Below are 10,095 nucleotides of genomic sequence, written 5' to 3'. Positions count from 1 at the left end.
CGTCGGCGCAACAAGGATGTGCCAGATGCGGGTGCCGCTTGGCCCTTTCCAAACGCACCATCCCACCTCCGCCTGTCACCTCAGGGAGGAGTCACAGGTGGGTCTTCGCAGCTCCAGAACCGGCTGCCTGGTCCGGGACTTGGGAGCCTCCCCGAAGGCAAAGAGGAGCACGTCGCAGGAAGCCCGCAGGGTCCGGGGTCTCGGGGATCCCAGGGTGAGCGGCTGCGCCCGGGCAGCTTCGGGCTCCCGAGGGTGGGGAGTAGGTGCCGGCCGGCCGGGCGGGCCGCCAGCTGCCGGGCCCGTCGCCGGCCTCCCCGCCCCCCGGCTTCCTGCGGAGGCCGCGGCCGCCATGTTGTTGTGGGGCTGAGGCGGCGCCGGCAAGAGCCGAGCGCCCTTGACAGGCTACGCAACAGGTTCGCTGGCGGCGGCCTGACGACCGGCCCCGGGGGCGGCGGCGGCGGCGGCGGCGGCGGCCGAGCAGGGTCTCCGGCGGCCCGCCCGCGCGCGCGCGCGTTGCCGGTGCCGAGGAGCGCGGGGTCGCGCCGTGACGTGCGGGAGGCGCGGCGCCAGGTGGGTGAAGGCGCTCGGCAAGCCGGGGCTGCCGCAGGGTGCCGGGGCAGGTGCGGGCGCTGCCACGCCGCACCGCACCGCGCCCGCCGCCCGGAGGCTCCGAGGGCCGGGCTAAGGCAGCAGTGCGTCCGGGACGACCGGGACGGGTCCTCGGGAACCCCCGCGGCCCCCGAGCTAGGCCCCTGGCGGGCTTGGCCGCGCGGGGCGGAAACCTCCGGCTCCGGGTTCCTGCCCCCGCGGCGGGGCCGGGGCGGACGCGGAGGGGCCGGGGAGCTGGCCGGCTCTTCCTTGCTGCGGAGCCTGGGCCGCTGATCGCGGCCTCGTCTGGCAGGTGGCGGACGCCGCTGAGGACTGGGGGCGGCGTGGCCCCTCGCTTTGGGAGTGCGGGCAGGCGAGACAGAAAGAGCCCTGGGCACACTGCACGCTTTCTCGGGGCCCCATTTTATTTCGGCGGAGTTGCTTTTGCCTGTGGGTCACGGCTGGTGCGGAATGTCAGGTGAGCCGCATCCCGGTGCGTCAAAGTGGCCCCAATCGCCAGGAGCACGGTGGGCGGATGCTGGGCGTCCACGGCTCGCGTTAGGCTGAAGTTGGGAAATGCTGAAATTGGACTTAGGCGTTGCTGACTTCAGATACACTGGAGGCATAGGATCTCCGACACCAAAGTTGATTGCTTATTTAAAATTAAAAAAAAAAAAAGCCTACGTGTGAATAGTGAGTGGATAAACAGGCTGAAACTGTAAATGATCTGTCGCTGCATGAGTGCTGATGGCAAGTTTGTTTTTATTTGAAACTTTTACTAATAATTCGGAGTGGTTTTGGTGGAACCATTCACTTTAGGAATTAAGGATTAGTACAGAAATGACAGCTTCACTCTCTGCTGCTAGTTGGTCTTGGTAGCGTTTATTGCTTGTCTGTTGGGAGACAGGCAACGTGTGACTTGAGATTTTGTGGTGTGTTGGTCAGCATGATTTATGTAGCAGACTGACAGATTAAGCTTCCTAAGCCGTTCAGGAATATTAAATGCCTTCCTCCGTGTTGTAAATAAGTGATAAAACCTGCAACCTAGAAGCATCACATAAAATCTTTACCTGAATTAATGGTGATACGCCTGAAATTTAAAAATAGTAGCAACACGGATGTGCTCACCCTCAGGTTTATTGGTTATGGCCATTATTCCCTTATGATTCTAAAAGTAAATAAAGAAAAAATATTTTATGTTTTTGAGGGATCCGGAAAAATGTGCACTGCTGCTGTTTTGAGACAATGTTAACTGGCAACCAAAAAGCTTTTTCTTTCACCCTTTACTGGTTTAATAATTATTCATTTTGCTTGTGTTTATAATGTAAGGCAGGCTGATCTGAGAAAACTTAACCTGTATTGAATTGTTGAACAGGAAGAAACTATTGTTAGTTTAACATATCTCAACGCAAAAATTCTAATCTCTCTTGAAAATGAGGTAATGCGTTCAGCACTTTGAGAATTGAATGTATAGTTTTTTTTAAATGTATCTTCATAGAACCAGAATGGTGTACACCCACCAGCTACACTCAGCAGCTTCCAACATTTCCCTTTGCTATCTTTTTTTTTTTCCTTTTCTGTTTTTGTATCTTAAGTCATTTTATCCTGTAGAATTGTTTTCATGTGGAAGATTTCTTACATAATCCAAGGGGTTATTTTTGTGTGTATGTATGTTTAATATAATGTATGCTTTACATAGAGTTTGGCAGATCTCCATTTTGCTCGTAAGAGAAACAGAATATTTGGTGTCTCCTTTACCCTTGCTGGTACATCCTTCAGTGTTAAAACACACTCACTGTGATTGTCATTTATCAAGTGTGTGCTGAATGTTCTATATCATTTAAAGCTCACGAAGATCCTCTGTGTAGATGCTAAAATGAGAGGGCTCCAACAAGTTCAGGGAAGGGGCAAGCCTACCTGCTCGGGATGCCTGCCGCGTGATAGGAGAACTCCTAGCTTATATAGTCCAGGCTCTGCTTCTAGTCCAGCATCCTGCCAGTGCACACCATGGGGGGTAGCAGGTGATGACGTCAGTGTTTGGATCCCTGCCACCCAATTCGGAAACATGGACTACTGGTTTCAGCCTGGTTCGTCTTTGGCTGCTGCAGGGGTTTGTGAGGGGAGTAAACCAGCAGGTCTAAGCAGATGTCAGCCAGTCTTTCTGTAAATTTAATCAGTCAATAATCATGGGAAATGTATACATGGAAATATGCGTTAATTTCAGATTTTTTTTTTGCTATAAAACTTTCAGTTTCCTTTTCTCTTAAAGTTAAAAATATTTATTTGAAAGAGCTAGAGAGTGAGTGAGATCTTTCATCTACTGGTTTATTCCCCAAATGGACACAAGAGTCAGAACTGGCCCTGACTGAAGCCAGGAACCCAAAACTCAATCCATGCCTTCCACATGGGTGCCAGGGACCCAGGCACTTGAGAGTAACCAGAATGTGGAGTACAGATGTTCCCAAATGCCAGCTTAACCCTCTGTGCCACAGTACCTGCTCCTCTTTCCTCTGTATGTCTGACTTTCCAATAAAAACTTTAAAATCTTAAAAAAAGTTTATGCAGGAATTCCAGTAAATACCTACTGAGTATATGAATACATATTCATTGATAGATAAGCAACTGGTATTTTTTATATATTCTATTTACTTTGTAAGAAATATTAACAAGTTCTAGAAATAATTCAGAATAAACCATTACATTACTGAAAGTGTGATATATTACTTTTTGGTGTATTATTTGAAAGAGAGAAAGATCTTCCATCTGCTGGTTTACTCTCCAAATGGCGGCATCAGCCGAGGTTGGGCCAGGTAAACGCCAAGAATATGGACTCCATCTGGGTCTCCCGTAGGGTTGGCCTAAGCACTGGGACCATCTTCCACTGTTTTCAGATTCAGCTGGATGGGAAGTACAGTACCTGTAACTTTTTTTTTTAGATTTATATTTTATTTTATTTTTTTTTTAAAGATTTATTTTTATTATTTTTTCATTGGAAAGGCGGATATACAGAGAGGAGAGACAGAGAGGAAAATCTTCCGTCCGATGATTCACTCCCCAAGTGAGCGCAACGGGTCGATACTATGCCGATCCGAAGCCAGGAGCCTCTTCTGGGTCTCCCACGCGGGTGCAGGGTCCCAAAGCTTTGGGCCGTCCTCAACTGCCTTCCCAGGCCACAGGCAGGGAGCTGGAAGGGAAGCGGGGCTGCCGGGATTAGAACCGGCGCCCATATGGGATCCCGGGCGTGCAAGGCGAGGACCTTTAACCACTTGCGCCACCGCGCCGGGCCCAGATTTATATTTTATTTTTATTAGAAAGTCAGATATAAAGAGAGAAGGAGAGAGAGGAAGATCTGTCCAATGATTCACTCCCCAAGTGACCACAACAGCTGCAGCTGAGCCGATCTGAAGCCAAGAGCCAGGAGTCTCTTCCGAGTCTCCAACATGGTGCAGTGTCTCAAGGTTTTGGGCTGTCCTTAACTGCTTTCCCAGGTCAAAGCAGGGAACTGGATGGGAAGCAGGGCCACCGGGGGGGATTAGAACCAGCACCATATGGGATCCCAGTGTATGCAAGGCAAGGACTTTAGCCACTGGGTTACCGCGTTGGACCCACCTATAACCTTTTTTGTTGCAATAATGGCCTCTTTTTTTTTTTAATACCCTGTGTCCTTATGTATTTTTGAAAGTGTTTATAGAAAAGCTATTTTTGAAGAAAGACTCAAAGTGGCGGACTTTTTTTGTTTGTTTGTTGCTGATTGTTAAGCCAGGATTCCAAATATAAAAAGCGGAAAGGTAAGAATGTTTAGAATTAATTCTGTGAATGAACAGATCTCAGGTTGCAGCTGTGTCAGGAATGCTGTCATTTTGATTTGAGTGCAGTGTTTGAGTTTGTATGTGCCTACAGAGACAGGGCAGAGAGGAACCCTGGCCTGCCTCCGCCTGAGCCTGCACTTCTTGAGAAGGGGGAACTGAACTGTCTTCGAGGAGGTGAAGGCAGAAAGGAAGTGGGGGAGGAAGGGAGGAAGCCACACAGAAATAGGACAGTGGATAGATCAAGAAGTGTTGCATTTTCACAATCTGAAGGGGCAGCATGTTTGATTTGTACAGTGCTTGGTGCAGTTTGGAGAAGTTTGTTTTATAAGATAATTCCATGGCTGCCTCAACACGGGGTGATTTCCTTCACTGTGCGGCGGCTTTGCAGCACTCAGTATGACAACATCAGGGGGTCTATTTTCAGATGGGTAGACGTTTGTTTTAGTTAACCAGCTGTTTTATGTATCAGATCATTTTCTTCATGAATGCATTATTCACTTTAGGAAAAGTTTGTGTGATTTTAGTAACAGGTTTGTGTAATGTTATCATAACCGTGCTGGATAAGAACACAGGCTGTCAAGTTGGGCCTCTTGTTGCCAACTCCAGTGCCAAAGATCTGCATGACCTTGGGCAAGTCTTTAGTTCTACAAGCTTCTCTTTTCTCAGCTGTAAAATGGGAATCGTAATAGCACGTATCTTACGGTATTGTACTTCAGTGTACTATCAAGTGCTTAGCATAGTAACTATTGCTCAGTCTAAGTTCCTCTAAGTTTTGCCTATCATCATCCCAGCTTGCTTTAATGAGGCATTCCAAACTAAGTTAGCTTAGGGTGTTTTTTTTGGGGGGGGTGTGTTTTATTTAATAAATACTAAACTGGAGAAGATATCGACTTTTTTTTCCCTTTAATTTAAGAAATGAATTTAGTTATTTTAAATGCGAAGTGACAGTGAGGGAGCGAGAGGAGCAGACCTCCCGGGAGGGTGGCAGGCACCCACGTACTCAGGCCAGCATTGCTGCCTTCCAGGGGCATCAGCAGGAAGCCGGATCAGAAATGCCGAGGAGCTGGGTTTCATACCACACTCTGAGATGGGATGCAGGCGTCCCAAGCAGCAGCGGGTCCCCACACCCACCCCTGCCCTTTAGTTTTAATCTTACCATCAAGATAATCTGGATAAGAAATCTAAAAAATATATGTGATCCCATTTTCCAGAGAACAACACAAAAAAAACCTTACCCTTTATTCCCCTTAATTTGGAGGAAGAAAAACAGTCCAAAAAAGGAAAGCATTTTATATCTGTAAAAGAAAGCGCAGCTTTGGATTGTCACTTCAGAATCATTCTTTGAACTGAGGTGCTACAATGATTTGGGCTTTCCGTGTGAGTCGTACTTGACTAAGTGGGAAGCTGATGTGAGACAGCAGTGTCACACTGCAGAGGTTCAGTGAGGAGTCATTAGATGACGTAGCCTTCGCTCTACCCTTCAGTTCTTGCTTAGCTACATTGGCATACTTGGCTCTTCTACTCAGCACCCTCCAACCCCTACTTACTAAGCTTTCCACCTCTGCCTCTGTGGCACTTGTGAAAATGACAGCTTGTATTTAGGAATGGAAGAGCAGGGTCCAGCACAGTAGCCTAGTGGCTAAACTCTTCACCTTGCATGTGCTGGGATCCCATATGGGCACCAGTTCTAATCCTACCACCCCCACTTCCCATCCAGCTCTCTGCTGTGGCCTGGGAAAGCAGTTGAGGACGGCTCAAAGCCTTGGGACCCTGTGCCCACGTGGGAGACCTTGAGGGGGCTCTGGGCTCCTGGCTTTGAATCAGCACAGCTCTGGCCATTGTGGCCACCTGGGGAATGAATCATTGCACGGAAGATCTCACTCTGTCTCTACTTCTCTCTGTAAATCTGAGTTTCCAATAAAAATAAATAAATCTTAATAAAAAAAAAAAAAGAGGAAGGTCAGGCCTCAGCTGAGGGGCTGAGATGCCTGTGTTCCCTGGGGGAGGATCTGAGAGTCCCCACTCTGGCCCCTCACCCCAGCCTCCTGCTTCTGCCGACCCCAGGAGACGGCAGTGGGCACTGCAGGAATGAGGTTCCTGCCGCCTGGATTCCTGCTTTGCTGGCCTCTGGGATGAACCAACACGTGGGAGGAGCTCACTTTCTCTATCTCGCTCTCCTCAAACAAACAAAACCAAAATTGAGTATTTCAAATTAGTAATTGTTAATATTTATGTAGTATTTGAAGGTTCCACTTTTTAGTGAAAGTGCAATAGTTTTTTAGGAAGTGTGAGGCAGAACTGTAGAGATTAATAAAATTTGCTGAAAAATATACAAACTGGGAGCACATGTCTAACATTCCTTCTCTAACCTTTGTTACTAAACAGTTGGTAGAAGGGAAATCTTCTTCCTAAAAGCATCTTAGGCTTGCCCTCTGCCAAATGAACCGATTTTGTGTTGCTGCGGGGACAACCCGTATTGAACAAGGCTTTCCTACCTTCTCGTCCTCCTCGTCCTGGTTTTTGGATTCCAGCAATTGTGGCGAAGACTTGATGATACTTGCTTCTCTCAGCATCCTGATTCCTACCTTCAGGCTTCCACTGGGCCCCAGAGAGCTGATTGGAGTGGTTGACATGATAGAGCCATTTAGATCTGGTATAGGAAAACCCCCTTTCTCTTTCTGCACGCCACCTCCAGTTCCCGAGTTTCATAGTCCACACGGCATGATGGTTTTCAAATTGAAAGCCCACATTGGGCTGCTCCCTCTTCAGTCTGTCTTTGTCTTCCTCTTCTTACTGTGGTGACTTGTTCTCATGTTTGTCTTTGCAGGGGCTTCAAGGACCCTCCACCCCCCCCCCCCAAAAAAAAAAAGAAAAAGAAAAAGGAAAAAGAAAAGGCAGAGACTCCTGCCTTCTGCTTTAATTCCTTTTTTTTTTCTTTAAGATGTATTTTTATTGGAAAGGCAGATATACAGAGAGGAGGAGAGACAGAGAAGAAGCTCTTCTGTCCGATGGTTCGCTCCTCAGGCAGCCACAATGGCTAGAGCTGAGCCAATCTGAAGCCAGGAGCCAGGAGCTTCTTCCAGGTCTCCTACATGGGTGCAGGCTCCCAAGGCTTTGGGCCGTCCTCTACTGCATTCCCAGGCCACAAGCAGGGAGCTGGATGGGAAGCAGGGCTGCTGGGATTAGAACCGGCACCCATATGGGATCCCGGCATGTGCAAGGCGAGGACTTTAACCACTGTGCTATCGTGCCGGGCCCTACTTTCTTTATTCCCATCATTGGGGTTTTTTTTAAAAAGGTAACACCAGCTGAAGTTTCTCATGCTTCGTGATATGGGATTCATTCTTTATTTCTGTTTCAGTAACTGCTGAGTGCCTCCATGCCAGGGACTAGTGCAAGTCCTAAGCCTGTGGCCAGGAACAGTACACACGCACACAAACTCCTGCCCATGCCAGTGCTGTTCAGGAAAAGGGAAAAACAATACCATGTCTAAAGTTAGAATTCGCCGAGTGCTCTGGCTGGGAGTGTGGGGAATATGTGTTTGGAGGGAGCACGTAAATGAGAAAAGCAATCGGCCTTATTACAAATTATGAAGGAATTCAAGATTGGAGGATTATAGTACACATTCTGTGAGTGAATGGTGGCCTTAATGTAAAATGAGGAGCTGAGTAGTGTTTCAGGACACAATATTTAGCATAAATATTTGTCATTTAATTAGTAGTATTTGATGTACCCTCAACAGATCTCAATATTTATATTCTAATCACTTAGAAAAAAAAGGTCAACCCCAGGCACAGCAAGGTATGAAGTAGTGATTTTTCAAATGGTTCAGAACAAACAGCTCAATTTGGTTTTTCCTGCAAGTTCTGTATTATGTCTATGTTAAATTCGACTGAATTTTGTATATGCCGTTTTGATTGTGATGAGTAACGTATATTCCTTGTAGAAAATTGGAGAGCTATAGGGGAATGTAAAGACAAATCCGAGGCATTAGTTATCGTATTAGAGACAGCTGTTGTTACTACATCTTCCAGACCTTTTCTTTGTAGAAAATGCAATTTATTATGCACTCTGCTGTGTAACCTGCTTTTTAGCTTATCGGCATTTTCCAAAAGAGGACATATTTATTACATATTCTCCATAATATTTTATTGGTTAAATAATACTGTCTTGCTATGATTGAATGTTAATGTCCATTCTTTATAGAGCACTTATTTTATCTTAGTTATTTTTTGAGATACTTAATACACTTAAACTCATTCTGTCTTTCTTCTATGAGAGGTGTTCTGTTGTTATTTATTTGATAGTTCTGAAAAGTCAGCAAGGGTAAACTTAATGGTTTTGCCAGGATCCCAGAGCTCATGGGTGGTGCACCTGGGATGTGAACAGAGTCTGGCTGTAGATTGTAGTTAACTTTTATTGATTCTGTAACTCATCAGAGATAGGGAATCTTTTCTGCTAAGGACTGTCTGGATACTTCATTCACAAGCTACACAGAGTTATCAACTTAAAAATCAGTCTGCAGTACATTTATGGAATTTCCAGTCCTACCTGCAGTTGCCTTTGCAGGACCAGACCAAATGATTTCATTCCTGGCCCTTCCTTCCACGGCCTGCAGACTGGACATCCCAGCCGTGGAGTCTACAGCGTGTCACAGTTAACATCCTTGTAGATGTGTTTGTGTTCACACCTATGAAAATTTCATTGGAGTCAGTCTTTAATAGCATGGTTATTCAAAGATACGAACACCTTCTAAGGCCATGTAAATATGTAACTTTCCAAGTTGTCTTCCAGAAAAATTCATCAGTACCTCAGTGTACCTCTAAATGGAACCAGCCCTTGGAAACAAGTTAAAAGATTTTTATATCTTCTCAATTAGAAAAAGTAACTTTGCTTTGATTTGTCTTTTTTCTGTTGTTAACAAGGTTACGTTTGTTTTGCTTCTTTGCTTCTTTGTTTTGCTGGTCTTTTTTTTCCCCCTCATTTCATTGACATGTTCCTATCTGGTTAATGACAGGTTTTTGACAAGGTGATGGAAAATTTGTGCTGTGAAAAAACTATGCATGGATTTAACAATTTTGGAGCCAAAATAAGCTTAATTTGAATTTCATTTTCCATGAACTTTTTAGAAGTCCCCTTGTATTTATTTGAAAGGCAGAGAGAGATTTCCCGTTTGTGGATTAGCTTCAGGAATGCCCGCCACAGCAAGCAGTGATCCGTACTAAAATCAGGAGCCTCCCACTTGGGTGACAGAGACCCAAGGCTTTCAGTTTGCTTTCTCACTGAAGTCGTTGTTATCTGCCCGGGTGTGCCTGAGCAGCTGGAGCGCAGGCAGAGCAGCCTGGACTCCACCCAGGCACGTGGATATGGGACACGGGCAGGGGACAGCTTGACTTCTGTGTGCAGTGGCTGCCCCTCCCCCTATAGTTCCAAGAATGTTTGCATGTAACTGTTTGCCCTAAAAATGTAACATTTTTTTTGAAGTTTGTGTTTAGTTTTGTTTTTGGCTTTCAAACAATGAGAGTAGCTAGCATTTATGTATTACTTCTCATGTGAAGCATATTCCAAGTGCTTTTCATTTATTAACGTATTTCGTTTTCCAACATTCATATACTATTGTTAGCTTCATTTACCAAGTCCTTTGATCATGCCTTTTAATTCCCCAGTGGCTGCTTCTGGGTGCCTTTGCCCATTTCTG

The 10,095-nt window shown here is 46.1% G+C and overlaps 1 protein-coding gene across 4 annotated transcripts in view; it reads left to right on the top strand.

The window, feature by feature from the left end:
* Positions 1 to 333: 333 nt before the first annotated feature.
* ITSN2 (intersectin 2) overlaps positions 334 to 10,095 on the top strand; it is a 141,715-nt gene continuing 131,953 nt past the window's right edge. For 3 of the 4 annotated variants that reach the window (XM_040992917.1, XM_040992919.1, XM_040992918.1), the window contains exon 1: positions 334 to 570. The gene's annotated coding sequence lies outside the window, so the exon portion shown is untranslated. Of the gene's footprint in view, positions 571 to 784; positions 1,067 to 10,095 lie in introns of those variants that run through there. The other variant, XM_040992916.1, reaches the window with a different exon arrangement.

Source organism: Ochotona curzoniae, unplaced genomic scaffold, assembly GCF_017591425.1.
Source record: "Ochotona curzoniae isolate NIBS_2020 unplaced genomic scaffold, NIBS_Ocur_1.0 contig_883, whole genome shotgun sequence".
In the NCBI taxonomy this organism is placed as follows: domain Eukaryota; kingdom Metazoa; phylum Chordata; class Mammalia; order Lagomorpha; family Ochotonidae; genus Ochotona; species Ochotona curzoniae.
The sequence above is the reverse complement of the archived record's forward strand: the minus strand, read 5'-3'. Positions and strand labels throughout refer to the sequence as shown.